At 48.7% G+C, this 13,442-nt stretch overlaps 1 protein-coding gene across 1 annotated transcript in view; it reads right to left on the reverse strand.

The window, feature by feature from the left end:
• LOC147684255 (putative cation-transporting ATPase 13A4) overlaps positions 1–13,442 on the reverse strand; it is a 291,659-nt gene that overhangs the window by 9,434 nt on the left and 268,783 nt on the right. The window lies entirely within an intron of this gene.

Raw genomic sequence — 13,442 nt, forward strand, 5'->3', positions numbered from 1 at the left:
CATTAACTAGAACCCTATTACCCACCTCTAGAGCCCTAGAAATATCAATTCCCTCAATTCCCAGACTTCTTTGCCATTTCTCCACATAGAAATCTAAGTTATCTGGCACTCTGTTTAACATTAATTGATAAATTACACCAATTTTATTTTTCTTCCTACAGCTCTCCAAAACGTCAGATGTATGCATTAAATCAGTGTGTAGTAGATTATTAGATTCCAAAAAACTGCGAATCTGCAGAAATTTAAAAAAATCACCTCTAGTGAGGTCAAATTGCATCTGTAACTCAGCAAACGAAACAAAAGATCAATCTTGATATAGCTGCCCAAGTAAACAAATCTGAGGACCGTGCCATCGGTGCATGACAGGATCAGAAAAAATCCCAGGCAGTAAAGGGTTCCCAAATAGTGGCGTATAGTAATTCAGCTTAGATAGGAAATAGAATTTCTTATTAATTTGTTTCCATAGCTGGAATACAGATATCATAATCTTGAACTTGTTTTTTTTATATTAACTGGGTTCTGAGAATTTTACCAGAAATTGACGCACTTCAGTTCCCAACAGCATTTCATATATAGATGGTATTAAAGATTCGTCTAAACTGTAATCATGGAATAATAAGATTCCCATCAATTTGAGAGTAATAACCCAATAATAAAGTCGGAAACTAGGGATGCTTAAACCACCACGTACTCTCGGAAGAATACACCACTTAATGGATCTCCTGGTACGGCGATAACCCCATAAAAACCTAGATATGGTTCGATCTATTTTACTAAAAACTGATGATGAAAAAAGAAGTGGTATGGTGCGAAAAAAAAAGAAACTTTGGAAGTATCAACATTTTCACAGCGTTTGTGTGGCCAACAAGGGATAGATGCAAATTATTCAGTCTCTCTAATGTCTTATTAGTAGAAACTAACAAAGGATCCATATTAAGCCGGACTATGTCCTCTACCTTCTCAGAAATTGTAACACCAAGATATTTAGCTGTCGAAGCCAGAACGACACCACCTGGTCGACCAGTAGAGGAATGTAGTATTTGGGTTTTTGAGATATTGAGCTTGTATCCTGAGAGCCTACCAAACTCATGGGCCAGTTCTACAATTTTCGGTAGCGCTAAGACAGCATCAGTAGTCACAATGGCGACGTCGTCTGCATAGGCAAGGACGTTGTGCTCAGACTGATACAATTTAACCGAAGGAATCCTTGTATCTCGCATAAGTTTAATCAGGTATGGTTCTATGTATAACGCAAAGAGTAGTGGAGAGCAAGGACAACCTTGTCTTGTTCCCCTGCTGATCGAAAAAGGGTCAGACATCTCCATTCCTATACGAATCATTGCCGTAGGGTTACAATAAAGCGCCTGAATGGCCGTAATAAATTCAAATGGAAAGCCCTTCCAAACCAGGACAGACCACAGGAACCCCCAGTCAACCCTGTCGAAGGCTTTTTCAGTGTCCAACAGGATGACCCCGACCGGGGATTCCGTGGCCTGTGCCCAGTCTAACAAAGCAATAATGCGTCTAACATGATCTGTGGTGTCTCTCTTCTTAATAAAACCATGCTGAGTCTTACACACTAAATCAGGCATTATATTGTTCAATCTGTTAGCCAGAATTTTAGAAAAGATTTTACTGTCTGATGTAATGAGAGATATTGGAGGATATGAGCTTAACTCTTTTGGATCTTTTCCTTTCTTGTTAAATACTACAATAGTAGCCATAGACCATGAAGCAGGTGGATTCCCTTGAAAAGCTTGATGATAGACTTTAATTAGCTCAGGTTTGAGCATATTTCTAAAAGTACGATAACATTCAAGAGGGATTTGATCTGACCCCATTTCTCTCCCAGGAGCAAGACTAAGGATTGACGTTTCAATCTCCTGCCATATGATAGGAGCTGTAAAAGAATCTCTATGATCTTCAGGAAGTGGTGTGTTATCAATATTATTCAAATAATCCATTGGGGCGCTGGCTGTATTAGTTTCATTATTATCTTTGTTATATAAAACCTTATAAAAGGAATTGAACGCTTGCAGTATCCCTACCCTGGTCTCTTGTAGTGCTCCCTCTAAATCTACAACTCCGACTATTTCATTTTGCATAGCTTTCTGTCTAAGCCGCCGAGCTAAGATCCTCCCCGTTTGCTCACTATATTCATAACACTCAGCCCTGTGCTGTTTATATTTAACCGCCACCTGATCTGTTATATAAGAATATAGGACAGACCTTTTAACAGTTAAAAGGCGCTGAGCCTCGTCCGCACCCTGACCATTTCTGAGTGCTAAGACTAGATTTAATTCGGCATCCCGAATTTGAGCTAATTTATTCTTGAATTCAGCTTGTGTTTTCTTTTGTTTGAAGTTGGAGTAACTAATAGTCTCGCCTCTAACAACAGATTTAAAAGTATCCCACACAACTTGGACTGAGGCTGGCTCATTATTGTAGAGAAAAAAGTCCTTAATAATTTTGGCCATATATTGAAGGTACTCTTCATCAAGCAACAGAGTTCTTTGAAAGGACCATTGTGAGTTCAATTTAGGACTTTTAAAAGGGAGCCTTAGTTCCAGTATGACAGGATTGTGATCAGAAACCAGTTATGGTAATAGCTCTATCCCCACATTCTCCATAAATGATGATGAAATAAAAAAATAGTCTAGGCGAACAAACTTCTGGTGGGGGATTGAAAAAAAAGTATATCCAGAGTCATTAGGTTGCAACCTGTTCCACACATCAAATAATTTGTTCTCTAGAGCTAATTCTCTTAAAGCTCTATAAGTTCTAATCTTACAGCCAGTATATTTCAAATTAGATCTAATATTACAGTTTGATTCGACATGGACATTCAAATCCCCGCACAAAATTATGGGTTGAGGCCAGGTTGACAATTCCGAGCTAACAGTATTAAATATTTTGCCATCATCCAAATTAGGACCGTATAAACAACAGACAGTAAACTTATGACCTTCCACAACTAATTCTGCCAGACCCCATCTCCCCCATTTGTCCGCTAAAGTTCTAACACATTTACCAATTCCTTTTTTCATACAAATCGCGATACCTCTTTAACCCCCGTTTGTTTAGAAGTTACTAGTAATTCAAGCCCCAGATTTCTCAAAAGCGTTCGCTTATCCCAAGGAATATGTGTCTCTTGTATACACAAAATATCAAGACATAGCAACTCAATCAATCTACGTAGAACTCCTACTTTTTTGGGGTCATTAAGGCCATTAATATTTAGAGTACATACTTTTATCTTCCTATCCATTTATAACATAATTGTGAGACTAAAAAATATAATCATTATTTCTTCTTTCCTGAATTCACAAAAAGATACAGACAAAAAAAATCTCAGAGATGAAACAAATTTGTGCCAAAGAACCTGACCACTAGCAACTACCACAGGGGCGTGGTTTGGACGCCGATCGGGATGGCGGCGTGAGCCTGCAGCTCCGTGCCAGATCCCGCAATAATCCTGGAAAACCTCGCTTCCGCGCAGACTTCAGCGCGGAAATTCTGCTTAAAGCACCAGAATAGCAGAGGGACGCATTGTGGATCAGCGAGTGGCTGACGGAGGCGCTGAGACCCGGTGTCGGAGCCTCGGTGTATCGCGCAGTGAGAGACAAGATGGCGACCGCCCCGACCTGCAGGGGATGACCAGCGGGACGCGGCAGACTACGGCTGGGGAGTTGTGGAAGCTGATGCCTGGAGGACTTCGAGGAGTGGGGTCTTGGCCGAGCGGGAGCTGACGGTCGCGGGAGCTGAGTAAGGAGCTCTCTGCCGCCTTGAGGGCCTGCGACTGGGGCGCCCATCCCCCCACCGCCGGTCCGAGCAGCCGATTATGAGGGGTGCGGATCCTCGAGTGCGCCTGGGGACCCAGCTGATATTCGGAGGCCGGCAGCGCTGCGACACCGGCAGGTTGTGCGGAGGTGTGAGCTGCAGAGGGAGCGGCAGATCGGAGTGGCAGACCCGACATCCGGGCTAGTGATTCGATGTCCACCCTGGCCTAAAGCCCTGGAGGAGCACCGCTCGCTGGGAAGAGAGGTAGCGGATGGAGGGGGGAGTGCTCGGGTGGGCCCCTTAAGCTGCCTGAAGTGGAAGGAGGTCGGCGCCTACCGGCGAAGCATCCCCGGCATTGGGCTGAACAGGAGGAGCGGACGTGGGAACGGGTGGCGCAGGCGGACGCTGCACCGACCTACTCAGAAGCGGCGCCCCCGCGTGGATCTCGCACCCGGCCCTGGCGGGTCCCGGCTCCACATCTTTCGTCCTGTATGGGGCCCTTCCTGAACTGGGTGTCTACCGAATCAGTAACGGGGCCTTGAGAAGTCCGCAAAAGAGACGGTAACTGACTGTATAAGGAGGGGGCCCCCTGGACTGTGAGGCACCTGCTGGGGCGCTACTGGTACTGGTATATGGAGATCGGCCATTTTGGGCACGAGAGAGGGATCCCTGAAGGGTGGATGATTTGATCCCTGGAGAGTGGGCACGGCCGGGAGGAGACGCTGAAATCACTGCACAGAAATGGGAACGGGAGGCATTACCACCCGGTGGAAAAAAGTTGAGACCGCACAATCTCCCTAGTGGTAATCCTGCCAAAGCGAGCGCGGCGGACGAGATGGCCGCCACTGGTAGCGACTTGAGTAAGCGGCAGATGACTGTCCCGGACACGGATAGCGGTCCCCACACGGCCCCAGATGCGTCAGCACAAGAACAGAGACTGAACGCACGGCTGGATAATATACTGGAGGCGATCACTGCGACCAAGGAGTCCCTACACCAAGATATAGCGCAGGTGGCCTCAGGACTGGGCCTCTTAAGGGCAGATCACGCTAAACTTTCAGATAGAGTGAAGGAGAATGAACAACTGCTCCAGGAGTTAAAACCGGCGGTGGTCACCGCAGAATATAAACTGTCCGACATCCTTGGCCGACTGGCCACGCTGGAGAAACGTGCGGAGGATTCCGAAAGCCGCAATCGGAGGAACAACGTAAGGGTGGTGGGCCTGCCGGAAAAAGTTGAGGGGGATGACGCAGTGGCTTACATGGAAAACTGGTTTAAAACGGTCGTTGCTCCAGAGGGTCTATCACCATTCTTCTCCATAGAGAGAGCACACAGGGTCCCGGCCCGCCCGCCCATGCAGGGCCGCCCTCCCAGACCGATGGTGGTCAGACTCTTGCACTTCAAGGACCGAGACTTGCTGATACATAGGGCGCGCTCGGTGGGCCCCTTCCAGGTGGACAATAGCTCGGTCACGGTGTTCCCAGACTACACGCAAGAAGTCCAGAAGAACAGGGCATCCTTCCTGACTGTGAAAAAGGAACTGAGGGACGAGGGTATACAATACTCCCTGCTCTTTCCAGCTAAATTGCAAGTGATTTTGGATGGAACGACCCAATTTTTCCACACCCCTGACGAGGTGTGGTCATGGCTCGAGTTGTACCGGGCTGGCACGGATCGCCAGAGCAAAGGGGAAAAGGGGAAACAAAGGCCGGTCCAGGTACGAAAGTCCCAATGCATCCGCAGGCGAAACAAACTTAAGAGAGCGATGGGGACCGACCAGATGGCGGCAGACAGAAAGGGAGCACTGGCTGCAACGGCGATCATCACAGGCTCACAGCAGGACAGGGTATCGGCGGACTCGGACCCGGAAGGGGAGGGAAGAAAATCTGGAGGAGAACTTTTAGAAGCAGATAGCTCCGCGGGGCCGACGGTCACCCCACAGACGGCAGATGGACTAATCAACGAATGACGCTTGGAGTAAGGGACATACTGGGGGCTCCTGTTGGAGTAGCCTACCCCTAGTGCTTGGCGAACTAGCAGGTACTCTGTTGTAACTATACTATGGGATCATGGGCTTGGGGCGAAGGCCTAGCTTGCCTGGGATCAGCGCTGAAGTACCCCCTCATTGCCCTTAAGGCTTTCTGTAGTGACGACTACAGAGTAGTAGATTGTGTGTGGTGTTACAGGTTTGGATGGGGGCTGATGTTGTGTTATTGGGTCCTGTTCTGGGGAGAGGGGTTGGGGGAGTTTTCTGGGATGTTTTGAAGGGGGGGGAACTACTGCAATGATGTGGGAGTTCAATTGACACTGTCGAAATGGTGGGGGGATGGTGCAATGGGGACATTACCTGATTTGAAATGCCTCACATGGAATGTCCGTGGACTTCGAACTATGTCAAGGAGATACAAGGCACATGCCTATTTAGTGAGACGAGGCGTCCAAATTGCACTGTTGCAAGTAACTCATATGACCAAGCAAGAATGCACCGCATTACAGAAGAGATGGCATGGCCAGGTGTTTGGCACCACGTACTCGGCATTTGCAAGGGGGGTGTTGATATGGGTAAGAGCGGGGGTCCCATTCCAGGACACGAACCAGTTGGTGGACCCTGAGGGTCGATTTGTGGCGGTGGAGGGGAGACTGTATGGCCGTGAGGTGGTCCTGTGTAGTGTGTATGCCCCCAATGTTGACCAAGCCCGATTTTTTGATAGTCTCACAGGCTCGCTGGCACACTTCCTGGCGGGCCCCATCATACTGGGTGGGGACTTTAACTCGATTACTGATGTGACGCGGGATAGATTGCACCCGCCACTGGCCGACTCCCCCGTGCGCAGGATAGCCACACACAGGAAAGACTGGCAGGAGAGGTGGGGCCTTGTGGATGTGTGCAGGGAGCAACATCCTGATGTTAGGGACTATTCTTTCTTCTCCGCACTACATGCATTACATGTTAGGATAGACTCCATCCTGTGTAGTGGCCCCCTGGCAAGCCATGATAACGCACACGGAGTACCTTGCAAGGACCATCTCGGGCCACAATCCTTTACTGCTGGTCGTGCAATGGCAGCGGACGAGATCTGCGGTCCCAACTTGGAGGCTGCGGCCTGATACATTAGAAGACCTGGTGTTTAGTGACACGGTCCAACAGGGCATTGAGCATTATTTTGGTGAGAACGAGGGATCAGCCGCCACAAGGTCAATAGAATGGGATGCGATGAAGGTGGTGGTGAGAGGTATCTGTATGGGCAGCTTTTCGAACGCAAGGAAGACTGTCTTGGCTGATTTGGGGAAGGCGGAATGTGTGTTGAGAGATCTCGAGCAGCGTAGGCCTGAAGGACCGGACCTGCAGAGCCGGCTACTAGAAGCGAAAGAACTGGTGGCGACCGAAACAGAGAGGCTGCGGTGTTATGACTACAAGCTATATCTTACTAAGGTGCACGTGGAAAGGGATAAGGTGGGCACACTACTTGCTAAACTTGCTAACCCAGAGCCTAGGTGTTGCCCGATCATGAGCATTAGGACGGAGTCAGGGGAGGTGGCCTACTCGCAATCAGCGGTGTTGACGCGCTTTCAGTCATATTATACGGGCCTATATGAGAGTCAGCTGGTGGCGGAAGCCTCTGAGATAGGCGACTTCCTAGACGCTGTTCATCTCCCGGTACTAGATGACGAGACGGCGAAAGACCTGGGCGGCCCCATAACGCTAGCGGAGATTCGGGTGGCCATTAAACAGATGGCTAGAAATAAGACGCCGGGGGTGGATGGCCTGCCGATTGAATTTTATGTGAAGTATATAGATGTTTTGGCACCAAGGCTCTTGGCGGTGTACTCCGAAGCCATGACCCTGGGACACCTGCCCCGTTCAATGAGGGAAGCGCTAGTGGTGCCGCTGCTGAAACCTGGTAGGAGGCCTTGGATGTGACATCGTATAGACCCCTGTCTATGCTGACGGTGGATTATAAGATCTTGAGTCGTATTCTGGCCACTAGATTACTTCCACACATGACCACGCTGATCCACGAGGACCAGGCAGGGTTCATTCCTACTAGGAACACATCCATTAACATCCGCCGCCTGATCCGTATACTAAACAGCGCCACAGACTCGGATCTCAAATCAGCGGTACTGTCGGTGGACATTGAGAAGGCTTTTAACAGCCTTGAGTGGCAGTTTCTCGATGGGGTGCTAGAGAAGTTCGGCCTAGGAGGCGGCTTCGGACGTTGGACACGGGTCCTCTACTCTTCTGCTACTGCCAGAGTACGATTGGGGTCTGTTATATCACCCGATTACCCGGTGAGCAGAGGGACGAGGCAGGGTTGCTCGCTATCCCCCCTCCTGTTCGCTCTAGCGATGGAGCCACTGGCAGCGCAGGCGAGAACAGGAGAACTGTACAATGGAGTTGGTTGGGGTGAGGAAACTCATTATATCTCACTGTATGCGGATGACCTGTTGTTATATCTGGAGGATACGGAAGGGGCTCTTAGGGGGGCTGTAGAGATGCTATCGCGCTTTGGCAGATTGTCAGGCCTCAAGGTAAACTGGAATAAAACCTGTGTTTTTCCACTGCGGGCGGATGAGCCATATCCTCCTCTTACAGTGGATGTGGTCTGGGAAGGCACGTGCTTCACCTATCTAGGAGTCCGTGTATACCACAATGCCACAAATTTGCTTGAAGGAAATATAGGTCGCTGCGTAAGGGCGCTGCGAGGATGCATGTCCTTCTGGGCCTCCCTTCCTCTATCGGTGCAGGGCCGGGTGGCATTACTAAAAATGGTGGCTCTGCCACGGCTGCTATATTATTTCCGTACCCTACCGATATGGATCCCTCAGCGGATCTTCAAAGACTTGAGGTCGATGATTATTGATTTCCTTTGGGGAAATGGCAGACGCAGAGTGGCGTTGCGCACCTTGACCAGACCCAAACTTGAGGGAGGGATGGCGGTTCCTGATTTTGAACTGTACTATCTAGCGGCCCAGCTACAGGTTTTAACACAAAACATCGCGAGAGAATTTAGAGGCCCAGACCAGGAACGAGGGAGAGGAATCCAGAGACACGTCCTGTCCTACATAGTTATGCAACAGAAATTGGAATTGAGAGAGCTTACCGTTGAAGAGAAAACCCTCCGGTTGTGCTGGCACAGGAGCCTGAAGAGGGCAGGGGCCGCACGACCATATGCGCCGGGGATCCCTCTCGGAATGTTGACGGCGCTACCGCATGGAGGCGATTGGTCTCCGTTGTCGGACTGGGAGGAGTTGGGTTTGCAGATGGTGGGAGATCTCTATGTGGAAGGAATGCTGGCCCCCTTCGGGGTACTGCAAGACCAGTTTGGTCTCCCGGATGGGAGCTACCTCTTGCATGCGGCAGTCACTGCGGCGATACAGAAACACTGGAAAGGAGGACTGGCGGAACCGGACACGACTATGGCCTGCCAGTATGTGGTGATGGCTGCTGGCACAGTTAAAGCGGTGACTTGCATCCACTCAAGAATGTTGAACGAGGGACTAGAGTCGCTCACTGCGCTGAAGGTGAAGTGAAGGGAAAGCATAGGTAGGCCCATATCAGACACGGTTTGGGGCCACATATTGAAACGGACGTGGAAGGGTAGTAGGAACGCCCGTTTCCAGCAGGTGCACTTTTTCATACTGCACAGAGCCTATCTGACTCCGGGGAAACTTCGACGGCTCTTTCGGGTACAGGATGCGGCATGCCCGAGATGCTTAGCACTCGAGGTTGAGCTGGATCATATGTTATGGGGTTGCCCAAGATTGGGGACATATTGGCCCGAGGTGGGCGAACTTCTGAATGCGGTAACAGATAGAGAGGTGGAGTTCGACATGGCAGCGTGCCTACTGCTTTGGTTCCCCCATACGGCAAAGACAAAAATTACAAGCAAGTTTATTGATCTGGGGCTCATGCTAGCCCAGAGAGAGATTACTTGGCGCTGGAAATCCAAGGAAGGCCCATCAGTTAGGAGGTGGATGAATGAGTTATTGAAATGGTCCAGATGTGAGAGTGCGATTAGAATGCGACAGGCTACCAGAACTGGTAATGAAAAGAGCTTGGAGATGGCAAGGGCTTGGGAGATGATTGTGCAGGCTTTGAGCGACTACTTGACAGAGGACGAGGAGGAGGGACAGCTGGAGAATGAGGTTCCATAAGGCTTGGAAGAACGATTGCATGACCTCGATTGTTAGCGTGCTCTTCTGTTGCAACACACAATTACAACCCACATCAGCAGCAGTGGGGGGGGAGGGAAAGGGGCGTTATTAGGTTACCCCGATAGTAACAGGAGGAAAGCCAGCGGAGGGATCTATAGCTGGTAGTCACAGGACAAGGGCGCTGAGCAGCATGCATGGGTTCCCATTGTGTGGATGAGGCTAGGCACTAACCGACGGCTGACATAGGAGTGCACTAGCATAGACCTGATAACGCAGACACTGAGGGTTCTGACATCATCCGTATGGGGTGACTGGGGGGGGGGTAGTTAGGTGGGTATAAAAGCAGATACTTAATTATGTTGTTGACCAGATATCCCTCTGAGGTGCATATGGCGACCTTTGTTGGAACTTGTTGGTGCGCCGCCCGGCCTCCGGGATGTGGGCTGAATGGCTGTGTACTACTCTAACAACGCATAATACCTTGAAATGTTGTGGATTCCACGGTTGACCCATTTCGATGTTTTGTCAATAATTCTGCAATAAAAACATATTTAAAAAAAAAATAAAAAATCCACTAGCAACTACCACTGCCTTACACCCCCACCACCAACCCTGCCCCCCCACCCTCCTTCCACCTTGAACCCCACCCTCCCCAATATATGAGGCACTGGAACATCCAGTTCCTGAAAAAAATGGCGTGCCATGTCTCCACCCTTGAGACACCCCCCAGGAGGAAGGAGACCTAATTTTACGAGCACGTAAAGCGTCTAAGCGAGCATACATAGAAAAAAAAATACATTTGAATGCAGCTTATTCGATCAGAAAAAAAAGTAATATATTACAATATTATATCATATATTATCATAAAGAGTCCAAATATTCTTTAGCTTTGACGTCTGAAAAGAAGAATCTACTCTGCCCCTTAAATACGATTTTCAATTTCGCGGGGTTTTGCAGAAATACGGTGGCACCTTTCTTCTGAAAATCTGGGATACGTTGGCGTAACTGCCACCGTTGAGCCACAGTGGCCTGACAATAGTCCGGTCTCACAAAAAATTCACAATTCATACCTTCAGCTTTTTTATCGGGCCTGGCTAATGAAAAGATAGCTTCCCTAGCCAAAAAATTGTTAAAGGAGACCAGAATAGCCCTAGGATATTCTTCTTGCCCTTGACGCTGCTTTCTTATTACAAAAGGAAATCTGTGTGCTCGTTGCACTTCTTTGGACCAATCCCAAGTCGTCAGTTCTGGAAAAGCATCATTCAATAACCCGATAATGAACCCTCTAGCATCAACCCCCTCTTTTTTCTCGGGTACTCCTAAGAAACGCGAATTGTTTCTACGAGCCTGGTTCTCCAAGCCGGATAGCTTGTAAGAAATATCGTCTTTATGAGCCTTAATGTTATCGAGTTCCTGTTTTTGCGCAAATGTCTTGTCTTCCAAAGCAGAGATTCTTACCTCTGCCTCCGTGACTCTATCGGCAGTTTCCGTACATAACTTAATGGCTCGGCGAACTGCGTTCTTAACTTTTGAACAAGTAGCCTGTGTACGCTGGTTCTCTGCTTTGCTTTCAGCACGATGGCTCATCAAAATATTATAGATAGTGGTTAAAGTGATTTCCTTGGGATGATCATTGGGGGGCCCATCATCGGGATCGGCATCCTCAGCTATAAGACGGACACCCAGAGTAGTAACCTCTAAGTGTTTAGCCGAACTGCTTATCTCCTGGATTTTAGACGTGGATGGAGCGTCTTCAACCAGCTCAGGCGGGTTAACTTCCGTCTCTTTGCTTGCAGCCCATTGAGAACCTCTCTTCTTACGTCTCCTAACTGTGGAGGCAGAAACATTTGGTAAATCTAGGCTGCCGCTTAATTCACCTTCGCCTTCTATAGAGCTGCTCTCATTACTGCACTCAGCCCCATCCCTGCTAACATTAGTACTGTCGTTTGAAGAAAAGTCAGATAGAGAATAGAAATTCTCAACAAGTTCCTGTGGCACTGAGTTTACTAAGTCAGGAGTACCATCAGTCATCACTGGGGGGCATGTTTCTTCCCCTGTAGCTTGCAGGTCTGCCAACGCTACTGAAACACCAGCTCCCACAGCGCTGCAATTATTATCCGAAGAAGCCGGGTTTAAACCACTCATTTGAGCAGCTTCATTTTTCTGTTTAGAGGATTGTTTCTCAAATAGTTCAGGGAGCGTCCTAAGAGTAGAGCTTTTCCCTTTCACCCCGCCGTTTTTTCAGCAGCAGCCTTCGGGGAGTATACAATCCCTTTCTGAATGGTCTTACTCCTACCGGCAGCAGGCTTACCGGGGAGAGTCTCCACCACCTCCACCGTCTCGTCATTTCCCATAGTGCCTCCAGCATTTTCTTCTGGCTTGCCGCGTGTAGCCGCCTGAGTTCTGGGCTGCATCTTTTTCTTGCGGGCTCCCCCGCGTCCTGGAAAGACACTGCTCTGAGCCCAGAGCCGATACAATGTAGCACGCCACAGCGGAGCACGCCTCTGAATGTAGAACAGATCTGTCAGCATTCGAAACAGCTGTGACGGGTATGCCTATTCAAGTTTTCAGTAGTGTCGACAAAAATGCAGGAACGGCTACGGCAAGACTCTCCTCCGCCGCTGGAAACCGCGTAGCAGGCAGCAAGCAACAATCCGTGGGGCTACAACACACCGGCTGGAAACACCAATTAACTCCAAGTAGCTCAGCCAGGGAGCCGGGTTGGTCTGTAGGAGGGCGCCAGAACACCAGTACCCGAACCAGCTAACTGCGGTAGGAAAAGTTTGTCCAAATGTCGTAAAGATGCTTTAAAAATTGGAAAGCATTATTAAATGCCGATGTTCTTCTTTGTACTGGTCCGCCAAAAAGCGCAAAAAAGTTATTTCCCCCCTCCTCCTCCTGAGGGTGCTCGGAGCAAAGGATAGGGCTGTTCACAAAGCCTTCACCACGGCCGCCATCTTGCCTCTTTCAAAGTTTCAAAGTTTGTTGATGTAACAACAGATAGGTATTTAAAAATAACCCACCCCCACCAAAGAAAACCTACCCCCTTCACACTGCTGTCTAGCTTTCAACTGCTAATCAAGGGCCAGGATGTGGCACACATGCTTCGAATGTTAACAGAACTGGCTGAGCTGCACTTCTGCTGACCTCTTGGTCCAGCCTCATAGGCCCTCCCATCTCTTTCAGCAGTGGATGCTGCGCCGCTTGTAGACTCCCATGGCCTGTACCTTCTTGGCAATGGCCTTCCAAATCTGCCTCTTCTGATTGGAGTTGACCTGTATGGATAATTAAAATGAAGGAAAAAAAAAGAATGTGGCATCAAGCACACAGCGGATAATAATATTGCTTGGTTGTATTATTTAAATGTGCTTAAAAAACGACACACCATAATTTTTCTAATGTAAATTCAAATAATCATAAACTTCACTTCAAACATTACACTTGACTCAAAACTAAAAGGGACATTCTAGCCTGTGTTTGAATTTAAAAAAAGTTAGTCATGA

Source organism: Lissotriton vulgaris, chromosome 11 (genome assembly GCF_964263255.1).
Source record: "Lissotriton vulgaris chromosome 11, aLisVul1.2, whole genome shotgun sequence".
Lineage (NCBI taxonomy): Eukaryota > Metazoa > Chordata > Amphibia > Caudata > Salamandridae > Lissotriton > Lissotriton vulgaris.